Below are 15,762 nucleotides of genomic sequence, written 5' to 3'. Positions count from 1 at the left end.
CATAATTATAATGTATTATAATTATGACAAATAGATATTCACTCATAAATCGTTTTTTATAAGTAACTAATTTTTATATAAATAAGTATATATAAATATTATATATAAATATTCAATATTACATTATCAAAAGACAATAGATATCCAGAATCTAATTTAATCGAATTTAACCATTCGATCAAAAAGTAAACATAACAAAACAAAATCTTTCCACATTCTTTACCGTTGATTGACAAATTCGCAGTATTTGAGATGGCGACACTGTCTTTATTTTCGTTCGCCAACCAAAGAATCACCCTGTATACAAGGCTCTGGCTACAGCTCGCCTCTCCGGTACCCTTTTATTTCCTGGGCCGCTTTTCACTTCGGTTTTTCCAAGTTCTAGGAGGGGTTTGGCCGCCAAGTTTATTCAGTCCGCCAAACTTTGTAGTACAGCGTGTCGACCGCCAGGGGGCAGTGCGCCTTCGGACAAGAGGTGGGAACCGGAAGTGGACGGTCGGCTCCGGACATAACCACCTCCACACCAGCTCTCTCTCCTTACACACCAAGGCCTCCTCTCTCTCCTCCAGATGGGCTGGTGGTGTGGAGGGTCGCGCTCGCGCGCACACATACACGAGTCGCGCTTTGTCCGGTCTCTCGGACGCAATTAGGGTGGGTCTCGGCCTTCAACCCCCTTGGGGTGCCCGCTCGCTAAGTAGAAAAGCGTGTATCCACCTCCGACCTCGAAAGGCGGTGGGGTTTGTGTCTGGCTGTGTAACGGACTGCGGACCACGAGGACAGACGGATGGACTGGACTGACAGCAGCTGACTACCACCAACCTACTACTCCCTTGCACCGCCCTACCACATCCGGTTTGCTCTCCTCTGTCGTCCACTACCGTTTCCTGGACTTGGCCAACGCTCTCCTACATCGGTTCCAAGACAAACATCTCTCCTAGAGAACTCTGCCCACCTTTCTCCTCTCTTCATACGTGTATGATCTCAGTGGCTCTTTCTCTCTCTCTCTCTCTCTTTCTCTTTCCATTGGGACGTCGTTACGTTCCATCGATGTAACGTTTTCACGATACGATTTAGAAATGTGTGTACGTAGATCGAGAGTTGAGTTGAGAGGTTAAGTATGGTAATCGGTCGATCCTGTGCTGGAATTGGAAAATTTCGATAGAGAAATTTGTTTCATTGTTTTTAATGGCTGTAAAAATTGTAAAATAAAATCCAAATACTTAATTATTGTTTTCTTTTTCAGAGAAGTGAAATTGGAAATTGAATAATATGAAAAATTAGAGAAATAATTAGGTTAAAAAATTCTTTTAGAAAATTTATTGATTTATTAACGATAATTAATATAACTATTAATTAATTATTAAAAATTATTCGATATAAAAAGGGAAAAACAATAATTTTTAATATTTAATCAATAATGTAGAATGTTAGTGTAGTTGTTTTAATGGCATATTATCTACTTATATTAAATGTATAATGAAGGTAATTCTTGTTCATTATTTCTCTTGTTAACCTAACAACACAGAAACTGCAAAGGCTATGTAATATTATGAAATATCAACATACTATTACAAGTCCCAACTTACACATAAAATGGTTGGCTAAGAATAGTTTATAGATACAAAAAAAATGAAATTAAAGTGTAATGGATGCGTATAATTTAAATTGCTGGCCTTATGTAGTTACATAAATTATATTTTCATTGTTATGACGTTGTAAAAAATTCAATGAGCGCAAAAGTTATGCGAGTTTTGCGTTTATTTAATACCCATTATAAACTTTTTTTTATCTATTCCTTTATTATTCTTCTGATAAAAGAATTGATGGGTCTTATGCATAAAGATTTTTCAATCATACAAACTTAACCTAAAAATAACCTAAATAAATGATCGGTCAAAAAAATTTGTAACGTTAATAACACGGTTCATTAAAAAACAAATATGATATTCAAAATTAGAGTCTTAATACAAATAAATAAGAATACCTGATAAGTCAGAAATGTATAATCTCGTTCAATTTCCTTATACGCAACAATCATTACAATATTACAAATTCATCATACATAATACAATGCAGAATATTAAACTTTCACCAAAATCGTAAAGAATTCCAGAGATTTTCCATTTTTTGAAAGAGATTCGATGTTACAAAGTGCAACGATGTTTCAATGCAAACGAGCGAGTTAACAGGTTAACGCACATGCATCACCAATTAATAATCGACGTAGAGCGCCATCTATAACTCATGTCGCAAGTCAGAAATGTATAATCTCGTTCAATTTCCTTATTACGCAACAATCATTACAATATTATAAATTCATCATACATAATACCGTGCAGAATATTAAACTTTCACCAAAACCGTAAACAGTTCCAGAGATTTTCCATTTTTTGAAAGAGATATTCGATGTTATAAAATGCAACGATGTTTCAACGAGCAAACGAGCGAGTTAACAGGTTAACACACATCCATCAGCAATTAATAATCCACGTAGAACGCCATCTACAACCCGTGTCGTACCAACGTATGAAAATTGAACAAATAATGGAAAGTAACTCCTCGCTAATCATCTCCACCCTCTGTCTGACAAACTGCGAGGGAGGTCTAATATTACGCGAGTACCTACATACTATTACACATGGTGCAATGGCCAGGGCACACCGACGATACGCTCGGTTGGTAGGATATCCTTTGGAACACCCCGCAAGGGGCTCGTTTGTCTAACCAGGCCCCCCCTCCCTACCCTCGACCGGCGTATCCACGAGCACGTGGTTATGCCCACTTCGTCATCGGGCCACGGAAAGCCACGAATGAAAGTGGAGGAGAGGGGTCGTGCGGCTCGTCGCTGGTGTAACCCACCCCTACGAGCCGCCACCGCAATGTACACACGATGGTATCTCGAGGTGGCCCATTCCGACCCTAAATTGTAAGTAATGCTGATTATGTAAAAAGACTTTACGAGACGTTATTACCGTCGTTGCGATTACGATGTTATACGAGCGGCAGGGCGCGCGCGCGCGCGCACGGCCCCGTGGCGCTCGTAACTCCGTGGCCACCCCTCCCTCCCCCCCTTTACCTTTTACGTGTCTTCTACTTCTACCGCGCAAGATTTATCGTCAAACTCGAATTCTTGATTCGAAAAATTGTTTTGAAGTTATTTCGTTTTTTTTTAAATTTTGAGATTTGCGTTTTCTTTCTTTTTTTTTTTCTGTTTGCGCGTGTTTTATCTTTGGAATTGAAATTTGTGAATGGATTTGCTATCTTAAGTGACATTTATTGTTTAATTGACAACCTTGACTTTTCATCCAGAGATTAAATTTCTCATTTCTGATAATTTTAGTTTTAACATGTCTAATATGTTTTTCTTAAAGTTATAAATTTATTTCAATACGGGCAGAGTGAGACAAGCAACGTCCTACCACTACCTATTTCTAATAAGACCTACCCATTAGATTTACCACGTTGGTTTTTATCGCCAAACCTAAAACGTCAAAATCTGGTCTGTAACTGCGCGAGCCCCCCCACTCCAATCCTGGCTGCACAACTCCGGCCTCTAACCGGGCAATCACTGTAGTGCGCGCGATAGATAGAGGCCAGCCTCGAAAATGTCCAATTACACGCAACCTTACCACCTACCGCGGCGATCGCCACCGGTGAAGTTTCGTGTTATCGATCCCCAGGCCCCGACATAGCTCGCGCGTTAATGAGGAAATCTGTGTGCGCGCGCTTGCCGGGATCGTGGGAGTAAAGCGTTGTTGACGGTTCGACGCGTTTCTACCGATGGAACCGGCGTCGAGGAACAGGGAGAGAGAAAGAGACAAAAGTTCCAAAGGGTGGAAAAGAGAAGGAGAGAATGGACGAAAGAGGAAGAAGCGAGAGGAGACGGAGGAAAGAGGGGAAGATCCGCCGCGCTTGGCTCGCCTCCTCTTCCTTTCTCTCTCTCTCTCTCACTATCTCTCTCTCTCTCTCTCTGTCCCGCCGCTAGGTGCGCCACTGGGCTGTGGACGATGATGCGCCACAGAGATAGGGTAGATTGCAGGCCTGCCGCGCGTCCTGTTGGTGCGCCTGGCCAGAGCTGATACGGTCAGCCCCAGGATAAAGTAGATATTAACACGAGATGATCCGTTAATGAAGCGTATGTTCTACGCCGCGCACACGCCTGGCTCTCTCCCCCCCCTCCCCGCCCCTCAATTCCTCTCTCTCTCTTCTCGTTCGCCTCTCTTTCGCGCGCTGGCCCACCTCGTTTTCCTCGATACGCGGCCACCTAACTCTCTCCCCCCCCTCCCTTTTCCTCGCTGCCTCTCTCTCTCTCCCTCGAATCGGAGTATACCTATTACCAACAGCCTTTCCTGTTATCTTATCCGAACACCGGCGACCCGGCCGCGAATTATTATTAACCCGCGATAGAGTCACGAGCCTCGTCCCGGGATCGAGAGTCCTCCCGTGTAATACCTGTCTACTTTTGAGGTTATGTGTACGCGCCCGTTCGGGGACGATGAGGTTACGTTCTTGTCACGGTCTACGGTGTCCACCGTGGATGGGGAAATATATAATAAAAATATCGTGATCGATGGTTGTTTACTTTTTTTATTTTGTCATGTTATTACATCGAGCTTCGATTTTTTGTTCCGCGAGTATCTGAGTGTAGTAAATCAATACGAAATGAAGATTTGAAAATGTTTTCACGATTTAGATGCGAGTCTTTCAATTTAGAGGATAAAGTGTAAGCGACTTTATCTTCTAACCTCGACGAGAGAATGCTAACAAGATGTTCAAAAGATGTTTGAATTCTAATTTTATAGTATTTTTATATAAGTGTGTATCCTCAATTTTGTATATTATATGGTTACTTAATAAATAAAATTATTTCCAGAATAAAGATTTATGAATAAGTCAATTTGTTATAATATATCCATTGGCCTCCTTGGATGAATGAATATATGGTTAATTCAACAACATTATTTATAAATAAAAATATATTATTTGTAGTAAGAATATTGTACAAATAACGAACTTCCTATTACGATTAATCATCAAGTGTCTTTTATATATGTATATATATATTTTTTTCAAGAAATTTATTAAAAATTTATGTATATCATAAGTTTTGAGTAAATTGAGAATTTTATGAAAGCTTTTAAAAGAAAATTTGGATATTCTGGCGTTTATCATGGCGATATTAAGCCAGCTGGTGGCCGGAAATTAGGATTGAGCTGGCAACACGACTCGTTCCACCAATACCCGGGCAACCTTGTTACCTTAATAGACTATTAATACGAATCGTCGGTTTACAGGCTTGACTGGTTTCAACACGATCTTGGATGCCGCTCAACCGTCACCTGCCAACTATTCGAAAGGTAACAGTCTCCTATGTGCTTACTTATATCATCGTGTACACGACATCATGACAACAGTTATTTAGCGAAATTGGGTCGAAATCGAAGCGAACACAGGTTCTTGTTGAAATCTTGATTTGATGTTTAACCCTTTTTTCTTGATCAAACATAAGTGATTTTTAAAAAATGGAAATTAATTTTGCGATATTTTATAGGAAAAATAAAATATCTAGATACAAAAAATATACTGTACCAGTAGTATTTCGTAAAAATACATTTTAAAAGAAATAATTGATCATTCCTTCACTGTCTGTAGTATTTTCATCAGATTCGTTACAAATGAGATCAATTTATTTATGTTATATAATTTTATAAATATTATCTGAAAAAAAAATAAAAATTATAATTATTGATATTGTTTAATTATCTTTTAATAATAATAATGATATAGAAGACAGAATTAATGACCCATTAGAAGATTCCTCGGTAGGCCGATGAGGATTCGTAAATAAACATACATATTTACACGGGTAGAGGAACGTTAGTTGGATGATAAATTGGGATCGTCTTTTGCGAAACGCTTTTGGCCACGCTCATTAGTTACGATTCAAGATTTGGCATCGATTCTCGACATCCAATTTCGTATTTCGAACGATAATTTGTCGGTTCTGTGCTGTGCTCGAAAGTATCGGGACACTTGCATATTTTCTGTGAAATTATGCAATAACTTATCATTATTCAATTATATTTTGTTAATATATCATCGTAATAATCTGGATATATTCGTTATAATTATTAATTTTCAAAGCAAAGAAAATAAATGAATCGCAATTTCATTTATAGAACTCGGACATAGTTGCAAAGGAACTTTTTTAACAAATAATGTATAACTATATTATATATATTTTTCTCTAAAACAATTCAGCATCAAAGAATTATCATAATTTTAACAATCATATAAAATCAAACAAGTATTAATTATTAATTATTAAGAAAAAAATTTGTCGAATTAAAAAGCTAGGTTATGTCAACTCTATCATTGTTTTCCCATCGAAATTAAAGTATCTTATAAAATAAAATTACTTATAGAATAACTTATATATAATATTTTTATATTATATATGAAATTATTTAAAGGAAATTATCGAAATTAAATACTTATCTTCGTTTCATTTCCGATACGTTCGATCCAGAAATTTCTTGAAAGCAAGAATGTCCGAGTGAAACCGTTTTAAACGACGGTGCGTCGAATGGAGAGAGACAAAGACAGATATATATATATATAGAGAGAGAGAGAGAATAAGAGAAAAACACCGGGGAAAAATATAATCGAGAATGTGCTCGAAACGTTTTTACGCCCTGGTTACACTGGTCGGCAGTGAGTAAACGTTTTCAGCGACAACGCGGCCATTTGTGTTAAAATTGTTTGCCGATGTTGAAATAATTTTTTAAGCGTGCCCGGCAAACAGTGAATAAATTTGCATCGAGCTGTGTTACGATATCGGACACGTTTTTTTATCTGGCGTAATGATCGCGCGTGTTTGATGGCCGAACGGTGTATCGTGTCAGTGTAATCAGAACGATTAAATTAAATCAATAATAATGTATCCCGTAATTTCGTTAAATAAAATTCTGCTGTAGCACTTACAAATTCCTCGAGATACCAGAAAAGTTTGATCGATGGAAAATTTTTATGTTCGAGAATACTAGAAAAATTTTATCTTTTTTCATTCCATAAAGGAATCTTGTGTACATTTTGATCTCTAAAATGATGCCATAGGATCAATAATTACTATTCTTAATTTTAATATCGTTTCAATAATATTGCGAATAATGATATTATTATTTATTCTCAATAATATCCGTTAGATTAGACGCTAATTTTTAGCAACGATTAGCACGTTTATCTAAACTAAATTGCAGATTTTTATGCAAATACACATGACACGAATGTGAATGGCAATTAAGTTTAAACGCTTTATCTGTATACGAGAGATAGGAAATGGTCAAATATATTCCATTATATCTTACCATATGAAACGATCTGTTTCAATTCAATTTTAGCAATTTATCAGGAACCCGTGAAAAAATAATATTGTAACGTCAAACTTTGATATGATAAATAAGTAATATAATAATACAATTATTATTATTACAAATTCTACAGTTCATACGTTTCAATTAAATTTGCTTTGCTCGCATAAAGATTCGCAATTTAATTGATCAATGTTGACAATATTGCCTCTATCCGTTTAACCTTTCTAACTGAATAAAAAATGAAATTAACACCGTGTATTAAACGTGTAATATTTCTTTTCACAAATTCAATATGAATATGTAACAACCGAATATCTATATTTATGTATATTTATGTACCTTTATTTTTATTTATTCGCATATTTACACGGAATAAATTAAGAAACGTTATACAATACCGTTCTATGAACATACGTATGTAAAAGAATAGATAACTTGATCAAAAACTAATAATAAAAATACATCCAATTATGATGGATACCAATGTATCTACATAAGTAATAAACATTCGTATTAATAGATTCAAATTTTATCAAATTTCTCTAATGGCAACGAAATATTATTAATTATAACAAATTAGATATATTTCAATACTATATAATTATCCATTTCCATCCTTGAAAAAAAAATCAATATCCAATAACCTAACCAATACCCTCCCTTCCATTCCTCGAGGTATCGAAGAATTAATTTTCGCCTTCGATCGTTTCCTTATCGAGCAGATCGATCGTTTTGTCCTGTTCTGGTCGAATTCATAAACGGTCGAAAACAATAAAATGGTTTTTGCATCGGTCGGGTCATTCGGTTATTCGCGTGTAAGCTGATAACAGCCTACATAAACGAGTCATCGAACACTGGGCTCATTCACACGACTGTCCTCCGCCTGTTGACCACCCACGACATCGATCATTCAACCGTTCTCGAGCTCGAACCGAGCTGAATGGAGATTTCCAAACTCATTGAACAAATATAGAACAAATGGGACCCGTGTACCGTGCCATTTATCGATTCAAACGATGCAAATATTCGATAGAAAATCTGAAATTATCTTATTCCTTCTTTTTTTTTTCTCAACTTGAGAGAGAAATTGAATATTATTGACTTTAAGTTTCTTAAATATTCTTGGATACATTTCATTTCATTCAGATTAGATCAGCACTTCTGTGTAACATAACCTAAAATAAATAAAAATTCATAGGTTATTTGAATCGCATCAAGTTAGGTTAACTCGAATTAAGAGTGAAAATTATTACATCAATTCCTTCAAGATAAATGAGAAACCAATTCTTGAGAAGATCAAGGTTAATATTCTTTTTTTTTTTTTGGTGGTCGAGGAAAGGTCGAACCATAGCACAGTCCTTCGTGAGGTGCTCGTGAACATTGACGCGACACGACGCGTAGCCTGTTCATTTCTCTCCTTTTCTTTCTTTCTTTCTTTCTTTCTTTCCTCGAAGCCGTGTTACACGTCTGGTCGAACGAGAAGGAAGGAAGGAAGAGAGCGTAGCACGGTGGTCGTCGAGTGGGCGGTTTCGTCTGGACCCGGTGGTTTGCAGCGTATGTCGCCTGCGGCCGGGTCAGGATGCAATGAACGGGCCCCCAGGTAACCGTACAGGTACGTACCGAATCGACAACGACGACAAGGGTGCCCCGGTGGTGAATGGCTCAGACGAGGACCTCGTTAACTATGGTCTTGGCGCCGTTCGAGATGCCCGCTTTGATATCGCGGCTCTGAAAACTGAACAACCGGGCTCGTGGCGCGCTCTCTCACCTTCGTCCTTCTTCTTTTTCTCCTCTTTCCCTCTTTTTACTTGGAGAGAAATCGATCGATCGATGGATTACGGGATCTTTCTTTCTCCGGCGGAGTCGAGGAAAGGTGTACACTTTGAATTGTCGTTGAGAGGATACCATGTTTCAAAAGTAGTCGTGTTTTGAAATTAAAATCTGAAAAAAAAAAAGTTGTTAAATTTTCTCAAATTACCGTTTATATCATAGAAAGGCTATTCTAATTTGCTGAACTCAATAATATAGTTTATAATTGTCAGATAATGTTAAATGTATTCATATACTTATATTAGTCGCATATAACTATAATCATATACTTCCATATCCATTCACATATTAGGCACGTATAACAATACATTTATTGTAACGTAATCTGAAAAAGAAAAATAATTAAAAACAATTGAATGATCCAAAGTAACTCATTAATTGTAATACTTGTACAAATTTATGTAATATGCTTTCAATGTTGCATTCCTAACCTATAATATATAAGTACCTTAAGTAAGGATATACAAAGAAGATTTTAAGACAACATAAATTTTTCATTTTTTTCAATATAATAATTTAAAAATTTTTATCAGCCATTATATGATTTTAATGATATTTAACTTTCTCCCTCTTATTCACAAATATAAGAAGATCAAAAAGATAGTAAAAAGAGAAGCATAGAGAGAGAGAGAGAATCGCCAAAGCCACCATTCACACGAGGGCCCCCAGAGTACCTGGAAACGGTGCTAATGATATGCCCGGGTCCCTAGTGAATGGAACCTTTCGGGAATTCTCCGACGGTTTCGTAGAATTAGGAATTCCGAGGACGGGTTCCTCTCCCTTTCTTTCTGACCTCCATGTCTCCAGAACAGGGCTGACTCCATAAAGAGGCGGTTAGCAGAGGTGGATGGACCACTTTGTGGGAAACGGTTCTTTCCTCTCTCCGTCTAAATCGAGCCTTCTTTTTCTCTCTCTACGTCTCATTTCTCTTCTCATTTCTTTAACTATTCTCTTTCTCTCAATCTTCTCTTCACTCTTTCACTTGTATTTACATCTTCTATTCTTCTTGCTTTTTCATTGCATCCATATTTCCTGTTATTTTCACTCTTTTCATTCGCACATATGTTTCGTATTTTTCTATTCTCTCCTCCTTTTCTCATTCTTCTATTCATATCTATATCTTTCTTTTTCTCATTTATTCATATTTACATTTCCTTTCCTTCTCCTTCATTTTTACTTACACGTATATCTTCTCCATTCATTTCTCTCTCTCATATTTTCTCTCTCTCTCGCTCCTGTATTCACATCTATTCACATCTCTGTCTTGCTTTTATATTTGTATCTACTCATCTCCTCTCTTTCTCGTACTTCTCTTATTCGTACTTACCGTCCGCCTCTCACTCCTCCTGAACGTCACCGCTCGAGGCTGAGATTTATAAGCGCGAACGAGCGTTTCAGGGACGAGCTCGTTCTCGAATGGGAACAATTTAGAAGAATAAGGACGCGCCAGCGCGGAAGAGGGAGAAGAATCGTCAAATCTTCTGCAAAAATTGCTCCACGCGATTGTGCTCGCCACTCTGAATCACCGGAGAGATCGCAACGAGCCGAGTTTATGAGATTCGTCTCGATCGAGGGATACGATTCCTTTGTAATGACACGCATACATCCGCCATTGCGGTTACCTTTATCCCTGTTATTTCGTCCAATAAGCGTATTTTCCATTTCCCCTCGATTCACAACGATCACTTGATCTCGCTTTATTTTATTAATTTTCGAGAAGAGAGAAAGAGAGGTTATGTCGCGAGCAAAGAAAAGAAGGTTACTTCATTCAATTCCGAAGGCAACTTGATCAAAGTGGATTTCGATGGGTTAGTAGAAGAAGTAGAAAACAGGTTTAACGGATACTCCTTGATACCGCGGGAGCGTCAATTGTTTTATAGGCTGTTCCCTCTTTCCTCTTTGATCGTGCCTCTTCGCCAGACCCACCAACACTCTCGATTTCGTCGCTTTTTACACGGTTGTCAAGTTGGCCACTGCCGCCAAGGTGGCGCCACCTTGTACCATGCTTGCCTCTACACTGCAAGTAAAACAAAAACTGTCCTCGTCCTATTGGATTATTTTACGTACGTTCGACTACCTTTGAGGCGGTCCGAAAGAAATTCTCGTTCCCATTCTTCGGAGATTTAAGAGTCCCGATCTTGATTTGTACTCGAGTGAAAACCAGCCCGTAAAAACTTCGTTCTTCTTACATGAATCCTAACCTGAAGAAACTTAAATTGTCTAAAAGAAATATAATTATTTTCTAGCTATTCGTTTTAAATATTGTATTCTTAAATATCCTTAATCAACAAAAAAGATTAAAGCGATATCAATAAAATATTCTTCAACTTCTTCTATTCATTGATCGAGACATTGAATAACAAATTCGTACAATTTATTTCAAACATTATTCAACAAGAATAAAATGATTCAAAACAACATTTTCTTGTGCCATTTTCACACTATTAAATAAAATAAAATTAAATTAAACTCGACACCATCCAAATTTACAACTATACTTCTATTCCAAATCGATATAAAATATTCTTGCAATTCTTACATTCATTAATCACGATACAAGTGTATTCCTAACCTATAAAAACAATCTTAAAAATAATCCAATGCATACATTATATTAACTCACAAAACAAAATCAACCACAATCCACGAGTTCAATTCCAATCTAATAAAACAAATTCTCGAACAACTTTCCAATTTTATGATTACCTGTGATCTCTGAAACTTATTTGTCGCTTATAGCGCGTGTCCAAAACGGGATACTGGAATACGACGAGCGGAAGTGGTCGGTAAGCGCGGTCTCGTTTGATCGACGACATTCTACATCGAAATCACAGACTCGGTTCACGGAAATGGAAAAAGGACGAAGCGTTGCTTTTCGAGGGAGGAGGGAGCTCGCAGCTTTTCGCCCGTTTCTTTTCGTTTCCCCTCTTGCTAACGAACCTATAAATACACAACGCTTTGAAGCCGGCGTGTGACTGGCGCGCACGCGATTGAATAACCGGAAAGGCATCGCGAAAGATTTCTGTAGCGATGTTCCGATAATTATAGAGGCACTGAGCGCCGATAATGAGCACCCTTGTTCCGTGAACATTAATTGAACAAGAGCCACGCCTTTCAACGTGCCACTTTATACTCGTTGATAATCGGATAATCGTTTAAAATAAAATATTGAGATTTGTTTATTCTTTGAAGTAAAAATTTTTCTCTTACCGTAGAAAATTTCAAAAAATATTGTTAAGAACAGCTACAATGTAGAATATCGTGGCCAAAGAAATGGCAACATTCGATTTAATGAAGTCGCTTTCTGAATATGAAGCAGAATGATTGCATTTTCTCTTTCTTTCTCGAATATTATATAATATCGTATTAGTAAATAAATTGGTATCGTGTAATTAAATTGAATTATTATTCTAAAAAAGAATTTATAAATAAAAAAGAACTCTGACATTGTTTAAAATAAAATATAAAATATGTTGTTTAAAAAAGATTGAGCTGGAATAATTAATATTTTGAATTGACACTGATATAAGAATAGTTAAATATCTCTTCACTTAAGATAAAATTGATATAAATTAGTGTTATTTTTCTATCGAAAGATCGAATTGGATCATTATTATTAATATTTGAATTTTTTTTACTAGAAATTTATTTTTTAAAAATTTTAATTACGAAAGAAAATTTTTTTTAATTCAATATAAAATATTTATAAAACTGAACTTAAAATTTTTCACAACTTCTCACCAAAAAAATTTCAAAATTTGATCTGCTAATTAATTTGTATTAAAAAAACTTGCAATCGTTAAAAAATTATTACTAGGCTCAAAATTAATACTAGAATTGAACGTTCTTGAAAGTTTCAGAAAAATGAATTATTCATATCACGATAAAAATAAATTTTGTTAAATCACGGAAATATTTCTTATGCCTGTAAAAGATACCGATCAACGAAACGTCAGTTTCGTCTCGATCGTAACGATATACTCACGAATTCCAAGCTGCTTCGTACACGATGTTTACACGAATTCTACTTGACAGGGAACAACAGCAATTGCAATTTTAAGATAACGGCCTCGTTAGCGAGACCATTCTCCTGTAAAATAGCGATCTCCATTCTTTTCGCGTTCTATTCGCCCCCCCTCTTCTTATATTTTTTTTAAACTTATCTATCAGTTGAATCAAATTAGTCTTTCCTGTTAAAAAGAAGACTGGTCTTAAAACCAGTCAAGAATTAAGTATAACATTTCGCAAACTTTGCACAAGTTTGTAACTTATCTCGTATTAAACGAGCCTTGACCAACCTTGTTGAGCTAATGCACTCTCCTAGTAACATTTTTTTTAAAGTTACTCTATATATATATATATATTATTTTGCTTCTTTTATCGATTAATATTCGTATATAAGAGTAAAATTTGCGAATAAAATTAAATCTTAAATGTACGTTAATGACAAATTATATGTCAACATAACCTATAAGAAACGAAGAAGATATATTCAAGATATTCATCCTTTTTTATCGATCGAGTATAATTCAATCGTTGGCAAGAAATATATGAGGTTATGTATTGAAACACAATCATTGTTGGATAATAATATTAATTTATGTTTACCTTTTTTCCTTATTTCTTATAAAAATAATAATAATAAAAGTACTAGATATTTCTTCGTGGTAATTTCGTTTAAAAGACACATTATCGTGAAAATTCGTAAGAAATCACAAAATCATCTCAAGAGGTATATTATTATCAAAATATTTACCGAAACGATATCCTGTTTCCGGATCGAATTCGTCAAAGCTTCGACACATCGTTTGCGATCCTCGTCACCTTCGGCCCCCACGGTCAAGCTTAAGTTTGTTTGCCCCGTGGATCTGAGGTGACTGATCACCTCCGAAACCGAGAAGGGTTTTCGCGGCAAATCCTCGAGGACAGGGGTCGCGGTCGTGGCTTACGTGGCATCGTGGTCAAATACCGTCCTTATAGATCGACGACAGGCCCTCTTAGGCGTGAAGCCTTTGCTGCGAAGAAGCAAATATAAATCTCCTTGACTCCATTACGAGTATATATACGTACGATGTTAATATATTAGAGCAGGCATCCTTTGAACCATCGATTCTAGAGATTAAGGTGAAGAGAAAATCTTGGTATGCAAGAAATTGCTTTAAATTCGTTCCATAAATAATATAAAATACTTGTAACGTTATAATATATAGTAAAAAATTAAATGGATGTGATAATTACATACACAAAAAGAATTATTAAAGTCTTTGAGAATGCAAGCAATTTGGAAAAAGAAAAAGTTAGGTTATATTGACACGATCCATCGAAATCATTCGTTACGTATATCATGTATATTAAAATTCTTCTTGTTGATGTCTGACCAATCGAATATATATATATATATATATATATATATATATATATATATATATATATATATATCACTCATAAATAAAACGTATGAATCGAAATTGCACAAAATTAATTCGAACATTTGATATTCACCATCTCCTGTCTCTCGCGCAGCGCACGAACGCGACGAGAGGGCGCTCGACACGTCTCTCCAAATCTTCAGATCCGAATCCCACGTTCCTCCTATTTATAGACCTTACGTATTCCACTATGTGCAGATATCGTTTCACAGACTGTGACATACGATCCGAGTTTATCAAAGTCCGTGAACGGACTAATTTTTAATCGACCAAGACCACGTTCAAGTAACTTCTCTCTTTCTCTCTTTCTCTCTTTCTCTCTCCAGAAGAGGGCGTTCTGGTTTGGGAAGGTGGGAAGAGAGGATACCGGCCGATACCGCCACTTAATGCCGCGGCTCGAAATTAATTAAACTTTTGCGTTCGTCGAGAGAGAAGGGGGGAAGGAGGAGAGATCGGAGGGGGTGGAAATAAAACGTTGATGACACGGCAAGCCCGGTTCCGCAAAGCTCGACCCTGCCTCCGACACCTCCTTAATGGGAAAAAGGTAAACGAATTCTCACGCTGTTTCCCATCGGTCTGATAAAATAAAACGGAGTCTCTCTCTCTCTCTCTCTCTCTCGTTCCGATTCGACGCCAACGAGCGAAGAACGAGGCGGTAAATCGGTGGTGCGAAGAGGGGTTGACGCACCCCTATTTTTTTTTATCGAGGTATTGAACGATGGAAAATTTGCCCGACAGGTGAAGTCGATGCGATTATTCTTACCGTGTAAATGGTCGGTCAATAGTCATTTATAGTTACGTTGAGGGATACAAATTAATTAAAATATCAAAAAATTCCTTTTTCTTTATTTATTTGTAATTAAAAATGTCAAATTAAAAAAGCATTTTAGAAATAATTGATAATACACTGTATGTGATACATCTTTAATACTTGAATAATTAACTCAACCTAATTTACTTTAATTCAAAAATTAAAAAATCTTTTTTTATAATGTGTTTTCTTACTTACTTCTAACCTCAAATTCAAAAGCGTTCAGATGACTGAAACGATAATATATGATAATATATTTTTAGTATTTGAATAATTTCAAAAGCATTCAAAAACATTTTGTTCCACAATCAAAAAAGAA

The 15,762-nt window shown here is 36.3% G+C and overlaps 2 long non-coding RNA genes across 5 annotated transcripts; both read right to left on the bottom strand.

Moving 5' to 3' along the window:
• Window positions 1-4,998: 4,998 nt before the first annotated feature.
• Window positions 4,999-6,267, bottom strand: LOC102653698. The gene is made up of 3 exons (XR_408122.3): window positions 5,805-6,267; window positions 5,590-5,718; window positions 4,999-5,493 (listed from the first exon to the last, which is right to left on the bottom strand). It is a non-coding gene; the product is annotated as an uncharacterized LOC102653698 (long non-coding RNA).
• Window positions 6,268-7,727: 1,460 nt separating this feature from the next.
• On the bottom strand, window positions 7,728-14,937 carry LOC100576080. 4 transcript variants are annotated; one of them, XR_003305724.1, is made up of 8 exons: window positions 14,706-14,937; window positions 13,960-14,218; window positions 11,910-12,143; window positions 11,281-11,404; window positions 10,967-11,220; window positions 8,994-9,528; window positions 8,627-8,936; window positions 7,728-8,548 (listed from the first exon to the last, which is right to left on the bottom strand). It is a non-coding gene; the product is annotated as an uncharacterized LOC100576080 (long non-coding RNA). The 4 variants fall into 4 exon arrangements; XR_001705094.2 differs by having other exon boundaries at window positions 8,627-9,528; XR_003305722.1 differs by lacking the exon at window positions 14,706-14,937 and adding an exon at window positions 14,274-14,359 and having other exon boundaries at window positions 8,627-9,528.
• Window positions 14,938-15,762: the final 825 nt, after the last annotated feature.

The sequence above is a fragment of the Apis mellifera genome, linkage group LG11 (assembly GCF_003254395.2).
Source record: "Apis mellifera strain DH4 linkage group LG11, Amel_HAv3.1, whole genome shotgun sequence".
Taxonomy (NCBI): Eukaryota; Metazoa; Arthropoda; class Insecta; order Hymenoptera; family Apidae; genus Apis; species Apis mellifera.
The sequence above is the reverse complement of the archived record's forward strand: the minus strand, read 5'-3'. Positions and strand labels throughout refer to the sequence as shown.